Source organism: Pelobates fuscus, chromosome 1 (assembly GCF_036172605.1).
Source record: "Pelobates fuscus isolate aPelFus1 chromosome 1, aPelFus1.pri, whole genome shotgun sequence".
Taxonomy (NCBI): Eukaryota; Metazoa; Chordata; class Amphibia; order Anura; family Pelobatidae; genus Pelobates; species Pelobates fuscus.
The window spans coordinates 424090208-424108030 of record NC_086317.1 but is presented as its reverse complement, the minus strand read 5'-3'; the positions used below and the strand labels follow the sequence as shown (position 1 = coordinate 424108030).

The window sequence follows — 17823 nt, the reverse complement described above, 5'->3', positions numbered from 1 at the left end:
AACCACCACTGCCAGCTTACACCATGTAAATAAAAACCTGAATTACGTACAAACAACCCCTTAGGAGGATGTATTATTTATTACCATTTTATTATAGTCAGATGTGTCAATGCGCATCTTTTGGTTTATTGATCTTGCTTTGTTTCAACAAAAACATTTTTTGTGGCTGAATACTGAGGGGAAATTACCGTCAAAGCTGACGTGACTTTGTTGCTAATGATGACTAGAATTTTCTTAACATAAAGTCTGGAGAATAGTTACCAGCAAAACTCATGACTTCTGCTAATTATCACTGCAAGTTAATTTAGCAGAGGTAAACATGACATCAAAGTAAGTAAAGTAAACATACAGTCTATGGACACGGCATTAAATAAAATCTGCGTTTAGAACACGTTGACACATGTTAGATTCCAGCCTGATAATAAAGCAAATGCACAGAACACAAAAAAAAAATGCAAAAGTTTTTTTCCTGCTTTTTACATTTAAAAGAGAGTAACAAAATTTGTCCGTGTCATGGAAAATTTGCACAGCGAATGTGCTATGCCATAGAAGGATTACCCCGTCCCACTATGACCACGTTAGTGATTTGAAATAGTTATGCTGCAAGGAGTCTGTATGTGCAGAATTTCAGTATGTGATGAAGCTGTGGGAGGTGTAAGTCCACCTACGGCTACATCATTAACCAGATTGGGATGTTGTGGGCTGGCTATGTTAAATCTGTGCATAAAATACATTCAGCATGCAAAATGGACGTAAGGTCTGTAGAACACCACTTTGACTTAAAAAAAAAACATGAATGATGCTAATTTTTAAAGGAAACTAAACACCCCAAAATCAGTTGATGTGATGGCGTACTTGTATGACAGCAGGTGCTCAGTGACAAGTGTAAAATGATGGATCCAAAATGACTCATGCTAAAACAATGTGCAAATGTTAGAAAGTTGCACTGTAAAGCAGTGACAAGCATTGGCAGGATCAGCCAGGCACTGTCCCGAGGCAGTTGGGCACTAAAAATATAGCAAAAAAGGAAACAAGACATGGGCTAATGGTACTGGACCCCCATTCACATATAACAACCTACAAAGATAAGCAGTGGCATATTTTTACTAATGTGCCAGACACTGTGTCTGACCAAGCCCCATAGGCGTGCGTACGGGGTGTGCCGGGTGTCACGATTCGGGGAACCCAACACGCTAACACACACGCAGACACACACACAGAAAGTGTGCAGTACCGGTCCTTAGAGTGGCCGGGCTAAGCACACACAGAATAGTCAGGAGACAAGCCGAGTAAGGGGAACCAGAAAACAGAATAACGAGAAACAAGCCGAGGTCAAAGGGTAGGAGAAAGTCACAAAGTCAGTATAACAAGCCAGAGAGTACGTAACCAGAAAGCACACGTTCAGAATCAATACTATAAAGCAAAGACCACAACAGGGCAGGGAGGAACAGGAAAGGTAAGTATTTAAACCAGAAGATTAATTCTGATTGGATGATTTCCAATCAGAATTAACAATCACACGTGGGAGATATCTAAATCTCCCACTGTGATTAAGGCACTGTGCCTTTAACGCCGGGTCAGGTGACTGACCCCGGCATGTAACAAATTGGGCGGTCTCCCAGCGTGCAGCGTCATGCATGCTGCCGCTGGGGGACTTGGAGGAAGACGTGGGCGGCATCCGTGGCTGGGAGGATGCCGCCCGCCGAACACATGGCAGGAAGGGGACCGCGGACGGCTGGAGGGTGAGTGCCGCGGCACATCTATGGATTGAGACTGGCAGGGGAGATCTCAGGATTTCCCCTGTCGGCTCATGCAGAGCCGGCGCCATCCGAGCGCCGGCTCTGCTCTAAGCCTCCATGGGCCGATGGGGAGATCAAAGATCTACCTTACCGGCCCACAGCAGCATGGAGAGAGGCAGGAGAGGACCCGGGGAGCTGTAGCCAGCAGCTCTGCCGGGTTCCTCTCGCGAGATTTGAGCATTACCGCGGCAATGTTTAGATCTCGCAAAAGTGAACTCTAGCCCTGCAGGCTAGAGTTCACTCTCCACTGGACCACCAGGCAGCAAGGAAGCAAGGCAGCAAGGAAGGATCCCCCCTCCCTACATAAGGTAAGAAGGGAGGGGGGATATAACTAATCTGCCCCCACCTCCACCCCTACAATCACCCAAACATACAGCACACACAGCACACACACAGCACCCTCACACATACAGCACCCACACACACACAGCACCCTCACACACACAGCACCCTCACACACACAGCACCCTCACACACACAGCACCCACACACATACAGCATACAAACAGCACCTACACACATACAGCACCCTCACACACACAGCACCCACACACATGCAGCACACAAACAGAACCCACACACACACACACACACAGCACCTACACACATACAGCACCCTCACACACACAGCACCCACACACACAGCACCTACACACACACACAGCACCTACACACACACAGCACCCCCCACACACACCCTCACAGCACCCTCACCCACACAATACACTAACAGCACCCTCACAAACACACACACAGCACACAAGCAGCACCCTCACACACATCACACTAACAGCACCCTCACAAACACACACACACACACACAAACACCCTCACCCACATAGCACACTACCAGCACCCTCACACACACACATCACACTAACAGGACCCTCACACACAGCACCCTTACAGACACACACACACACACACACACATACACAGCACCCTTACACACACAGCACCCTCACACCACCCTAACACAACACACACACAGCAGTGTATGTATGTGTGTGTGTGTATATATATATGTGTATATATATATATATATATATATATATATATGTATATATATTTATAAATATATATATACATACATACATATACACGCGGCGTGTGTTTGTGCTTTAGGGTGCACACCCTAATGCAATAGGCTGCGCACACCAAGCTCATATACAAAGATATGCAAAGGGCCTACTGGATCTGGAGATAGGTTACTACTCAGAATCATATATTCTAGTGATTAGGGACCAAGGATGGGGTGCCCACTCCTGCACAGTGACCGGTGAATGTAATGAAAGAAGTGTTCTAGAACATAATGACAATGTGTTACCTGTGTGATATGCACCAGAGCATAAAACATGATTCTGTGGAGATTCCGTGATATAAAAAGCACACAGGATACATTATGTTCTAATGACTGAATTAACAAACAATATCTCATGTATGTTTTGATTTCCAGTGTGTTTTAGCAAAGTGACTTGCTACAGAACAGAAGATGTCACTGTTGAGCTACAGTTAGTGATACCATCATAACTGCTATCTCAATAGCTACAAACTACAAACTAAAAAAATAGGTAGTCAGAATTTGTTAAAACAGATTAGTGAGTACAGACACTGCTTAATACCTTTATTGTTGTCATAATGACTACTCATTAGCAACTACTCTCTACTACCATCTTGTAACATTATAGAGGACAGGTGTTCAAATAAATGTCATACTAATTATTACCATGTGGGAAGATGTTCACATCAGGACCTCCCGTAAGGGAGAACTTGTTAGGATTTTTAATAGGTTTATTTATCCCTATATTTAACAAATTTGGAAAATTAAATGTAGAAACCTACAATTATTTTCCCTGCACCTCCATCTTAGCACCTCAATCATTGTTATAAGCTCTGTCCTTGCGATGTGTGGCCCGGTTGCACCTGGACTAAACTGGGTTATGATGTAATTTGATCATTTTTAATATAAATTAAAAAAAATAGTGCATGATTTGAAATATTCAACACACGTATATGTGAGTTTCAATGATTAATGTAATGGTATAATTTAAGAAAAGTGTTTTCGGGACTGTAATTGGCACCATTTGACAGAACTGCTCTGCTATGTACATTTATGACAATACTGCATCTGGTATATGTTTATGCAGGCAGAACTCAAGAGAGACAGAAGAAAACTACTAATATACAAATCAATAAATATGTCAATATACCTGGACATTTATTTTGCCAATAACTGTGTTTCTACTACTGGTCACACATGTTTCCCTGTAGGGATTCCATTGCACACATATCCTCAACTCTAGCCATCCATTGATGGATGTCTGCATGATATTAAACCCTTCCTAGTGACATGCACCTCACTGCAATGGGAGTATATATGTAGGTATGATCTGTTATATGCTTCAATTATTGAGTTCAAAAACCAATTCACAGTCTGACTACAGTTTGAAGATGAAGCACAGCTTGAGCAGTAATGAATGTGGCTGTGAATTCTACTGAAATTACTAGTCCCAAGTTGGCAGCTGGGCTGTAAACATGATGCCTAACTGTTAGCAAAGAACCCCTTCCCTGTCTCGCAACTTGTGTAATTTGTCAGTGACATCATGCCACCCATTAGATGACAAACTAATTGATGAAGATTTCTCAACTGATTAGATTTTGGCTAAAGTTGGCTGTAACAAGGTAATGGTACTTCTCGCTGGGATTGTCACCTTCATTGGCATCTGGCCACCGTGGAGTTCAATAAGTAGAGTTGGTAAAGTCATGAGTGTACTTGTATGCACAGAAATTAATCTAAACTGGAAAAAATAGGAAGGCTGCCGAGAAAGAGTTGAGCTCAGTCCAGTGGTGTATCCTGGTTTTGTGCTGCCCTAGGCAGGACAAAACTCAGGCGCCCCCCTCCCCCCGCGCCACCCCCACCCAACCTTTCCCCCCGCCCCGCATTCTAAATACACACACATTCACTGACAGATACGCATACACTAGCTAACAGAAACACACACACACACTAACAAACTCACTCACACTCAGTAACAGACAAACACACTCACTAACAGACACACACTAACAGACACACACTCACTAGCAGACACAAACTAGCAAACACACACACTCACTAACATACACACACCCACTAACAGACACACACACACTAACAGACACTAACAGACACAAACACTAACAGACACACACACACTAACAGACACAAACACTAACAGACACACACACACTAACAGACACACACACACTAACAGACACACACACTAACAGACACAGACACACAAACAGACACACACACTAACAGACACACACTCACCCACCCACATTAACACATTTTTTTAAAAAAAATTTTAACACATTTTTTTTAAATTTATTTTTAACACATTTTTTTTAAATTTATTTTTAACACATTTTTTTTAACACATTTTTTTTAAATTTATTTTAACACATTTTTTTTATTTATAACACATTTTTTTTACATTTATTTTTAACACATTTTTTTTTTTTTTTAACACCCCTCCCCAGCCTCCTTACCTTTGGGAATGCTGGGGAGGGGGGTGTCTCTTCCTCCCTGGTGGTCCAGTGGCTGCTGGGCGATCGGGCGGCACTGCCTGGCGGGCGATCGGGCGGCACTGCCTGGCGGGCGGGCAGGCGGGCGGCCGGCTGGCGAGGGAGCACTTCCCCTGAGCTGTCTGCTCAGCTCCCTCGCGCGCCTCAGAGTGAGGCTGGGAGCCGGAATATGACGTCATATTCCGGCTCCGCCTCCCAGCCTCACTCTGCGGCTGGCGAGGGAGCTGAGCAGACAGCTCAGGGGAAGTGCTGCCTCGCCAGCCGGCCGCCCGCCTGCCAGGCAGTGCCGCCCGATCGCCCAGCAGCCCATCCGGCATGTCTGTTAGCCGCAAGGCTAACAAGACATTTGCCTTGGGCATTTGGGGGGCGGCTTTTTTTGCCGCCCCCTGGAAAATGCCGCCCAAGGCAAATGCCTTGTTTGCCTCGCGGCTAATACGCCCCTGGCTCAGTCTGACATGCATCTAGACATTTCTCTTCCTGTTTTTGATATGACCTGCCATTAACATTGTTTTAGTATTGCACCGCTTATTGTGCTGTTTGGTAAAAAAAGAAAGCTGGTCATAAGCAAACACTTTAACCTCTTAAAGCTCTCTTTAACAGGGTCCTCTATAGCCTATTGTTCCTGTAACAATTTGTAATTGTCTCATTTATCGTAAAATTTCCCCTCTTTATAATATTTTAAAGCGGTATATAAATGGCAATAATAATTCGAATTATAATAATAATAATAATGACAAAGATCCATAATGTATTTTATAAATTTACTTTTGTAATGGGGAACCAACAGCTCCACAGAACTAAGGCAATATACACCCTTTATCCAAGGAATGAGACGGAATGAGAAATGGTATACTGTATATCAGTAACTTACACATTTACTTGAAAAACATGTTTCGTACTCATTGATTGGTCATAAAGGCCACTTATGAAGGCTAGTCACTGTAAAACAATAAAACGGCCAGAAATCTGGTGGAAACATCTCATCCATCTCTTTTGTATTACTAACTGGTTCTCATTACAACTTATATTATCTTGACAATTCATTGATTGTGGCCACTAGACCCAATGGCTAGCTTTCCATAACATAAATATTGAGTACAATAGTTTACTCGTTCAGATGAAAACCCTTCATCAGTCATCCATATCTACCTTAAAGAGAATAAATTGTATCAGCTGCATTTGGGGTGAAAGGTACAGTCAGCTCCTGTAAAAGCCAACTTGACAAACCATGATTTATTCCTACGTGGTCTTTAGAGAGTGCAGGTTAAAGTGAACCACATATAACACAAAATGAATAGATTAAATGCACATGTGCAATCATTATTCATGTTTACTCTGCTTTCCGTACTCGATAACACAGCTGGTTCCACCAAAAAAAAAAGTTATATCTCCTTTGAATTCTGACGGTATTAATTCCTGTTCAACTGAACCCAAATGCATGTTCAACGTTTAGCTAAACGCCGATGAATGCTGTGGTTTTCTTGTTGATCAATAACTAAAAGTTGGATGGCTCTGACCAGCTAATACTAATGACTTAACCCTTTAATGGATTACGACTATTCATGGATCTTCTTGACAGAGAACCTTTTTAGCATAGCAGTTTCCATGGCTTCTTCTGTCATGCTTATAACTTAAAAAAAAAAGTCCTCTGTGTCAAAATGTACGTTCGATGAGAAGTAAAGAAAGATTGCTTCTTGGGCTGACACTCGGCTGTTTGTTTTCTATGCTACCCACAAACTCCTTGAAACAATAATCCTTTCAAATGTACACATAAGAGTTTGAATCTTCTATCATTCCAGCTGGAACCAGCACAAAGCAATGTGAACAGAATACATTTGCTCAAATCATCAAGACTCAATAGCTTGATTTATTTCTCATCCAGACTTTGAGACACAAAAATGATCCTCTACTTTGTAAAACCTTATATTAAGATATATTCTTTGATCTTGAATGTTTTATTATTTTTTACTTTTCGAAGGGACATTCTAAAGTATTGAGGCCCGGCCAAGCCTGGCCAGTGCAGTATTACAGTATGATTGATATGTTAGTTACAGTGTTCCGTATGCTATTATTACTATGGTCATTTATGTTCGTAATTACATTTAAAAAAAATGTGAACAATTTCAAAGCACAACAATAGTATTCTATAAAAATAAACCGAATACACTAATAAAAAGTCTGCCTTAGAACATAGCTGTGTTATTTTCAAAGAGTATCTGAGAGATATAACTAGCAGTTTTTTTTTACATATAGTAAAAAGTGAGCAATGTCTGTTTTGCATGCTTTTTAAATTGAATTTTTTTTCACATATCTGCCTGCAATTTACATCTTGTAATTAATATCTTAAGTAGTTAACATTTTTTTTTAAAAAAAATTTGTTGCATTTTTGCTTCAATTTTACTCACAAGTTATTTGCGTGATCTGTCAATGTTGTTGGCTTGGTTACTGCTTGAAAATATTGTGCATGTCGGAAATCATTAAAAAAAAATTCAGAGATTCACTCCTACACAAAAAGAATGGGCTCCTCAAGTTGCAATAGTGGGAGAAGCAAAAGCAAAAGCCAATGAAGTTGACCTGGAGGTAAACGTTTTACATACTTTTTGGAAGGTATGTTGGATGACTGGGTCTGATTAATGTTAAAGGTGTTGGTGGATGATTAAGGATAATGGACGTGGATGACTGGATATTGTTATAGGTGTGAATTAATGACTAGAAATAATAGATGGGGATGGTATTATGGGTGTGGATGTAGGGCTGGTGGTAATGAGCTTGGATGGATGGCATTGTAAGTGTGGATGGGGGTAATACATTTGGGTGGATGGCTGGGATGATGGGTGTGGACAGATGGCTGGGGATCATGTTGAGGAGCTGCCTTCTGTTTATGAGTATCTGCTTCTTTGTTGAAGATTTTGGATAAACGCACCAGACATAACATCATTGGTCTACATGTGTGCTGATGCTATTTCTCACTTTCGGGACCTCAGCTTAACTGTATGTGCTCTGTCTGTGTGTTTTAATCTGATTTTCAAAAATCAAATGTTTCTAATATCAAAAGTAAAATGTGAAATTAAGGTGATATAATTAAACATTTTTTTAAATACTATATTCATGTGTCTGTATATGATGTAGTAATAAGTGAAATCTTCAAACAAAAATGGTTAAAAAAATCTTGGATAACAGGAGAGGCATTAGTGAACGAAATACTCTTTTTTAAAGTTTCCATTATTTTTTTATATATATTTTCATTTTTTTTTACATTTTCTTTTATTTAGTATATTTTTACTTAATTTTTCCATTTTTTATTTTCCTTTATTTTTGTTCTATTAATTGTATTTCTCTTTTATATTCATGTTTTCTGTGCTACTTTCCCCTTTTTCTTTCTTTTTTTTGTTTTACTTATCTCTAGTATATCAAGTCTTTTTTTTAGCATTAGCTATTTTTTTGTCTCTTAATTCTTAATAAATTGAAATCTAATGATTGCCTCTCAGACTTGTATGAGTTATTTTTATCATCCACATTATAACACTATGTTACTGAGTAGCATGTCATGTATTTTCATTTCTGGTTTTATTTATTTATGTGGTGTATTTTAAAATTAATTCAACTGTAACACTTTTTTGTGCTTGTTTCCTTACGTGTTTCAAATAACTTTCCCACGCTGTGTAAAATGACACAGACCAATCTAATTGGTTAGCTTGAAATCCAACCAATCAGAGTGCTCTGTGTCATTTTACACAGCGTGGGAAAATTCCAAAGAACTTTCCCATGCTGTGTAAAATGACACAGAGCACTCTGATTGGTTAGCTTGAAATCCAGCCAATCAGAGTGCTCTGTGTCAGTTTACACAGCGTGGGAAAGTTCTTTCGAATTTTCCCACGCTGTTTAAAATGACACAGAGCACTCTAATTGGTTTCTTAATCCACCAATCAGAGTGCTCTGTGTCATGTTACACAGCGTGGGAAAATTCCAAAGAACTTTCCCACGCTGTGTAAAATGACACAGAGCACTCTGATTGGTGGATTTCAAGCCAACCAATCAGAGTGCTGTGACAGGTATATGTAGAGACTTACCTGTCAGTCTCTTCATTTACCTGTCAGAGCACTCTGATTGGATGGCTTAAACCCACCAATCAGAGTTCTCTGAGCCTAATTGAAGGGCGGGGCAAGGCTTTATAAGCCTTCCCCCGCCCTGCAGAGCTCAGTCTTCGTGGAGCCCATGGGTGAAGAAGGATTTATTTTTTTTTGCGCTCGTTTTTTTGGGGGGCTGAAAGAATACATCAAATGGTAAGTCTATTTTTTTTTTTACAGGTATTTTGACAAGGGTCCCCCCTCATTATTTTTAGGGTAGGTAGTGGTATTTTTTGGGGGGGAGGGGGTTGACTAGGGATTTGGGGACCCCTAGTCACCTGGGGGGAATTTTAATTTATGGCCCCAACCCACCGCTCAGGGGTAGGGGCCAGGGGGGGAGGACATTAGGTCCCCCCCCCAATTTTTATTTATGGCACCGCCAGGGGGGGAGGACATTAGGTCCCCCCATTATTGTTATTTAGGGCCCCCACCCACCGTGCAGGGGTGGGGGCCGGGGGGGAGGACACTAGGTCCCCCCAATTTTTTATTTATGGCCCCCACCCGCCGCACAGCGGTGGGGGCCAGGGGGGAGGACAGTAGGTCCCCCCCTTATTGTTATTTAGGGCCCCACCCACCGCTTAGGGGTGGGGGCTGGGGGGGCAATAGTCCCCCCTTTAGTTTAAAAGCCCCCACTTGCTCGTCGCGGGTGGGGGCTGAGGAGGGGGGATTTTTTATTTATTTTTAACAGTGAGCAGCCACAGGCTCGTGGTTTAGTGAGTAGGGGCATAATTTACTAATACTAAGTGACCAGCTTCTATAGAGGCTGGGTCACTTGCTGCAGTGGCTAGTCACAGCCATGCCATTAGTAGGCATGGCTGTGGTGGCTTCTAAGGGCACACAAGTCAAACGCTTGTTGATTGGCTGCCCTGCAGCCTTTGAAAACGCGTCATTAAATCGCCAAACTCCGAACTCCAACCTGAACATACAGTGATATGCCCGTGTTTGGGTCAGGGGTCCAAAAAAACATAATGTTTGGTACGAACCCGAACTTATCAGTTCGGGTTTGCTCAACTCTAATAAACATATATTACCAATTCTCCAAGGGTATGCAAACTTTTGGCACAACTGTATACTTGACATTTCCTACTCTATGTACACTTGAGTGGTTCTTTTTTTTTGTTCCTCAGTTCCGTTTGATTCAAGTGCTTTGACGTGACTTGGATCATGACTTGGTTTCATTCTAGTTACCTTGTCTCGGTTTACTTGCTGGTGTGGAGGTTATGAAATTAGGTACCCTTGAGGAAGGCACCTAGCCAAAACATTGGGTTTTTTCTGGGTCTCCAGCCTTGGATTGGTATACCTGAAATAACACTACCGGGTTTACATGCACTTTATTTATATTGATTGTTAGTGTATTACGTTTTAATGTTATGCACTTTACTTGAATGCACTTTATTTCTGATGAATTGATGACTTTTGTCATGTTAATTAAATCAATTTTTCTGCATAATTTGGTGTGCTTTGAGTTCTTGTATAAAGTTATGCAGTTTTGTCTGACCATTCTAATGCCTTCCAGTACCTCTTGATATGTTTCACCTATCTCTGTATAATGTTACCTAACCTGTCTGACAAAATCAGAATGTTACACTTTGTCTCAACCTGTGAAATGAATGGATTCTGTGCAGACCGAAAGAAGTATTTTGAAACATCTCTATCTTATTGTAAATCATCTACATTTCCAGATGGTGATGCTGTTGGGCTTCCAATCTGGGAACTCACTGTAAACTCATAATTTGTTGGGAATTCTAAGTGATTATGCTGGTAGAATTGAGAGCACTTAAAAAAATATAATCAAATAACGTACATTAGTTTTGGTGGTTTTCTAGCAAAACATCACACCACAGTTTAATAGGATACAAGTGTTTGCTTGTTTTTGTTGTGAATCTAGTATTCTGGAGGATCTAGATACATTGAATGATTTATATGACGATGGCTCTAGTAATCTAGAAACGGGCTGTGCGCATGTCAGAAAAGAAAACACATAGAATTCATGCAAACATTACAGGACGGTTGAATTGCTATGGACAACTATCAGTGGAATTAAATATCTTGTCCTTGGGGTTCCACGTGTTTTATTTTTGATATTACAAACATCATGAATCCACAGACAGCATGCAGACAGTTAACCATTTCATTACCAGGTTTAGACAAATTCATAGTTATAGTGACATCTGTGGCGTATTACTTTTCATGAAGAGGTTAAAAGCCTATATAATACCAATGGTCAAACAATCCATGTCATAAAAAGACACCAGTGCATCAGTGGTTTAAAGCTTGTTGTATAGTTGACCACAACAGAAAATGTGATGTCATTCATGAGGAATCAAAGTTTTTCACTTTTACAATATTTGCCAAATTTTATATGAATTCCTATAAGATGATGCTTACTGATTACACTTAATTTTATATGAATTCCTAGATGATTATGCTTACTCATTACACTTAATTTTATATGAATTCCTTTATATGGTTATTCTTACTCGTTACACTTAATAGGGAATTCCAGACTGAAATGCAATACTCCTTTTTTAATGCACATGATGCATTACCATAAAAAAAAAATGCAATAGTAAAACTTCAATAGATCTTCTAATTACATTTTTTTTTAGACTGCTATCTCAAATCGTTCCATGGCCGCTACGCCTGGGCTAACCCTCACTTGTATCTCAGCATCTTCAATGCTCATGGCGTCCTCAACTCTGCCTAATGGAGGGTACTGCTCTGCGCGGCAACATCAGAACATCAGAGGCGTCTTTATATACGCTACAGGATGAGAAGTGCTACTTTGAAAAGACTCTTTGGGGGTGATTTGCTAAAGTATAATTAGTGTAATTATAATAATATGGTAATAATAGTAAAATCTGTAATTAAAAGTAAATTCATAGTAAATTTAAAGGGACACTATAGGCATCCAAACAAATTTAACTCAATGAAGTGGTCTCACTGATCAATTGAGTCTTAATGCTCACTTCTCTGCCATTTAGGAGTTAAATCCCCTTTGTTTCTATGTATGCAGCCCTAGCCACCCCCCCCCCCCCCCCAAAGATGTGACTCACACAGCCTGCATGAAAAAAATATTTTTTCCCTTTTAATCAGATGTTAACTTGAATTTTTACCTCCTGCTTTGTAAATTGAACTTTAATCACACACAGGAGGCTCGGGCAGGCTCTAAAAGGCTGATAACAGAGCAGGATGTAAACATTAGATATGTCATGATCTGCTCTGTTCTGTTGTCTGGACTTGACCTCTGGTATCCAGTACTCCTGTTACTATTCTTGTTTAGTTTTTCTTGGTTTTTGGTTTTCTAGTCTATGTCTGGTTTTCTTTATTGCTGGGTTTCTGGGTTCATTCTTATATTCCGTCCCTGGATTTCCCAGTCTCTTGGTTTCATTTAAATGTTTGTTTTTTGCCACACCCGTTGTTTTCCATTTTCCCTTTGGTTTCAGAGTTACTGCAGGCAGCTGCTCAAGACTTGTGCCCTTTCTTGCAGGTAAGTACTATTGGTCTAGTATGGTTCTTTTAGTGAACATTAGGCAGTGTAGGACCTGCCGAATATGGGGTACATTGGCGTTGTGGCAGGCTTATGCAATGTATGATCATATAGTGTAACTAAATCCCCATACTTTTCTCATTAGTGCTTAGTTATGCTTCCTCTTGTTTTGCCTAATATATCTTGTCTTGTCTTAGTTTGTATACCCAGTCCATGTACAGTCCTGTCCAGTCTTGCCCATGTTATGTTCATGTTTTCCTCATGTCTTGTGTATATGTTCTGGGTTTAGCTTACTATCCTTCTCTGGTTCTGGGTTCTACTAGTTTTGTCTCGTTTTCTTGTTTGGTGTCTATCCTAGCTTTATCTTGTTTCTAGTACTGGATACATCTCAGCATATGTCTGCTCTGGCTTCCACTAAGCTGCTCCAGGGTCTTGGTTTGTGGCCGAATAAAATGCTGGTGCTCAAGCCCAGGGGGCGTGCAGTCACCCTGCTCCAGACCCTGCTATTCTACTTCCACACTGTGACTCCTACTCTGATCATCAGGCATATTGGGTCCCGGTCCACGAACCGCCGCCCGGACAGTGTCTGGGTCCCGGTCACCGGACCGCCACCCTGACAACATATAACTTTACAGGAAGTGTTTAGGAAGGCTGTGTAAGTCACATGCAGGGAGATGTGGCTGGGCAGGGTCGGTGCAAGGATTTTTGCCGCCCAGGCAAACAAAAATTTGCCGCCACCCATATGCTCTGCCCACCATGTGACATCACAATGCCCCACTTATATGATCTGCCATATGGGCCAACGCCAGTGCTGCACACTGTGTCTTTTCTATGAAAATGCAGTGTGTTTACATTATAAAGCCTGCAGGGACAGGCTTTAGACACCAGAACCACTACATTAAGCTGTAGTGGTTCTGGTGACTACAGTGTCCCTTTAATGTGAAGTAAATTAGAGATTAGAACAACCAAGATGTTGGCTACCTCTGAAGAGTCATCCTTCAGCACTCAGGAAAGGAAAAACCTTGTTAGGAGGAAACATCTGGGGAGCCATGGCTTGAAAGATTGCCCTTCCCTCTGGACATTAAGAAGCCAAAAAGTGTATATTAGAGGCATAGAAGCTTTCTTTGAGCTATTTGAAAATGATTGGCAAAAAAAGACAGGGAGGAAAGAAGACAGACAGAAAGATAGACAGAGCACTACATAGACATTAGATATTCTCCCCTTCCCAGTTTCAAACTTCCCACAAATCTCTCTCCTTTCCACCCTTTCTTCCTTCCTCCGCCTTCTCTTCTTTCATCCTTCCCTCCCACCGTCTCTCTTTTTTCTCCTCCCAGCCTTCCTCTCTTCCTCCTTTCCAATATATCTTGGATATTGTTACAAACTTGACCAGTAAGCATCCAAGATTTGGGGTACCAAGAAGAGTCATTCTTTAGCTCTCAGGGAAGGAAAAACTCACAAAGTTCTTTTTGGGAGTAATAATGTTGAAAGTTTTCAGTCAGTAGTTCTCTAAACCTGGTGATAATTGTTTTGTGTTACCATCCCTTTGAAGGGGGGTATATGGTTTAGAACACTGCCTGATGATAATGAGCAATTGTTTGTTTTCAGTATTTCCATTTTAAAATGTGGTCATAATAGTAGATGAATGTTCCTGTATGCTCTCTCAGACTTTCTTACATAGGATAGATGCACAGTGATGCTTGAACAAGATCTGTGAAATGTGTTAAGTAATGTAATAGCATCTAGACCCCAGGACATATTTGGAAATTAGAAGCAAGTATAATGTACCTTTCCTGATTAAATACTTTGTTATTATTATAATTAATGACACATGTGTATTCTCTTCCCAGAGAGGTACAACATGACTCTAGAGTAGTCATCAGAGTAGTGCTAGACAGTGGCATACTAAAGGGAGGAGGGGGGGGATATTAGAGGGTGCCATGGTAGCTGCAAAGCTCACACATGCAGTCAACCGCATAACTTCAAAACTGGCCACATCAAAGAAAAATGGGGTGGTGCTAATTGGAGGCAGGGGCGGGGCAAAATCAGCAGCAGGGCAGAGGTAAACATGGCCTCCACCCACTGCTGTCACTGCTGCACATCGAGGGGAAGCAAGATGGAGTACCCGCTTCCCCAACTAACAGACTCCAGGGACGTTAGTTAATCCACTCCTCCTCCAGCCCATACGGTCAGTAAGTAAGAGAGAGAGTGTGTGTATGTGTAAGGTAAAAGGCCCCTTCCAAATAATGATAACATCGTCAATATAACGCCGCCATAGGACCAAGTTCACCCTCCAGTCATGTCCTGACCAAACAAATAGCTCCTCCCACCTCCTCATGTAGATATTGGCATAACTGGGGGCTAACTTGGTCCCCATGGCGGTCCCCATGACTTGCAAAAAATAATTACCGTTAAAGAAAAAATAATTGTGATATAAAATTGAACAGAAGAAAAAACAAAATCCTTCAAATCAGCTGGTAATTCTGCATCTTGTTCCATGAAATAATTAATTGCCTCCAGACCCAATCTATGGCTGATCACTGTGTACAGAGAGGTCACATCAAGTGTGGCCCAACTGTACTCTGGATCCCATTCGATACTCTCCATTTCTTGGAGAAAAGACTTAGTATCCTTTACGTATGATGGTGACTCTTGGGCATATTTTTGTAGACTAGAATCCACATAGGCGGATAAGTTGGTGGTCAGCGAGTTGATACCGCGAACTTGGTCCTATGGTGGCGTTATATTGACGATGTTATCATTATTTGGAAGGGGCCTTTTACCTTATTTCTGGATTATGTTATTTTTTTGAATACAAATGAGTATCATTTAGTTTTCACTCCTGTATGGAACAGGGATGAGATCAATGTTCTTGATCTCACCTTGTCCCATGATTCAGGATACATTAGGAGTAAATGTTTCTTCAAGCCCACAGATGGGAATGGGTTTGTTCACCATAAGAGTGGCCACCATCACCCCTGGCTTAAGGGAATTTCTAAAAGTAATTTTACCCATCTGAGATGGAACTGTTCAGATATACAAGACTTTGATTTCGAATCATCACATGTTAAAAAGAAACTTGTAGTTAGAGGATATAATAGCAAGGAGTTAGAGAGAAAGATCTGGAGAATTGGTGATATAGAAAGGAAAACTCTTTTGGAGAATAAACTATGCCCCTCAAACACTAGGAATAATTTTCATTCAGCATTTATTACTCATTTCAATAACGATCATAAAATAATTAAGAGAAGTCTTCAAGGTTCTTGGCCTATTTTGTTACAAGACCCCATTTTGGGAGTACATTTACCAGACAATCCTACAGCTATTTATAAAAAAAAATTAAATTTCAAGAATATGTTGACCCCTAGTTATGCCATTCAAAGACCATTAGTTCATACTTTCACCCGTTCAGGTTCTTTTCGGGGCTGTGGTTCCTGTAAAGCTTGTGCTACGGCATCTATTACACATATACACTCCTTCTCTAGTTTTGTCACGGGGGAGAATTTCCAACTTAAAGATGATATTAATTGCCACATGGACTTTGTGGTATATTTACTGCAATGTGTCAATGTGTCATGGGCGTAGAAACCCCCCAAAATCTGGGGGGGTAGTATTTTTACTCGCCGGGTATATTCTTATTCCGTAAACTAGGAGTTGTTTATCCCATTGTACAGCGCTACGGTATTTGCAGTCGCTATATAAATGATTAAATAATAACATTAAAGGGTCACTACAGGGAAGGGGTTTTACTTACCCAGATACAGCGCCGGGATCCTCCTGATTAGAACCACCCCTACCCCTCCCATGAATATTAGAACCACCCCTACCCCTTCCATGCACAAAATAACCCCACCTACCCCTTCCACGCATATTAACCCCCCCACCCCTTCCATGCATATTAGTACCCCCCCTAACCCCTTCCATGCATATTAGTAACCCCTAATCCCTTCCATGCATATTAGAACCCACCCTACCCCTCCCATCCATATTAGTAGCCCCCCTAAACCCTTCCAATATTTTTTCTACCTACCCCTCTCCCCCTATCCTTGTTATTAGCCCCCCTAACCCTTTCCAATTATTTGTCTGCCATGTTAACTAACGCCAGTGCTGGAGTGCCGCCGTGTTTACATTAAAAGGCCTGCAGGGACAGGCTATAGACACCAGAACCACTACATTAAGCTGCAGTGGTTCTGGGGACTATAGTGTTTCTTTAATGTGAGGTAAATTAGAGATTAGTGCCACAAATAACATGCTAGATTGCCTACTTACAACCAGATGAGGGTGATGATGGGCTCTAGCTGCAGTCTGGCTCCACTGGTCTGGTGTAGAACAGGCTCTCTGGAGGCTGTTTGTAACTGTGGTCACAAAAATCAATGTTCTGGGAGAACGGGAAGCAGCTCCATTTTTTGGGGGCCCTTTACACAGCTCAAGGTCTGGGTCCCAGGGTCCACCTTCATGTTCCACCAATAAGTTTGTTCACAGGGGGTGGAGTGTCTAGGGGATGTCCTGATATGTGTGCATTGTGTGAATCTGTGTTTGTATGTGTAAGGGCTGCAAGGTGTGTTTCTGTGTATGTATGGGATGCAGTGTGTGCGTCTGTAAGGGGTGAATTGAGTGTGTGTACAGGGTGCATTGAGTGTGTGTAAGGAATGCACTGTGTGTTTCTGTGTGTGTAAGGGTTGCATGATTGTGTGATTGTGTGTGTGTGTGTATGTGATGGATGTCAATCTCTCTCCCTCCCTTGTCACTCTCTTTCTCCCCCTCCCTGCCTCCCTTGTCACTCTCTTTCTCCCCCTCCCTGCCTCCCTTGTCACTTTCTTTCTCCCCCTCCCTCCCTTGT

General features: G+C 41.4%; 1 protein-coding gene across 1 annotated transcript in view; it reads left to right on the top strand.

Annotated features, from left to right (window-relative positions):
• Positions 1–17823, top strand: part of DLEU7 (deleted in lymphocytic leukemia 7) — a 372098-nt gene that overhangs the window by 11656 nt on the left and 342619 nt on the right. The window lies entirely within an intron of this gene.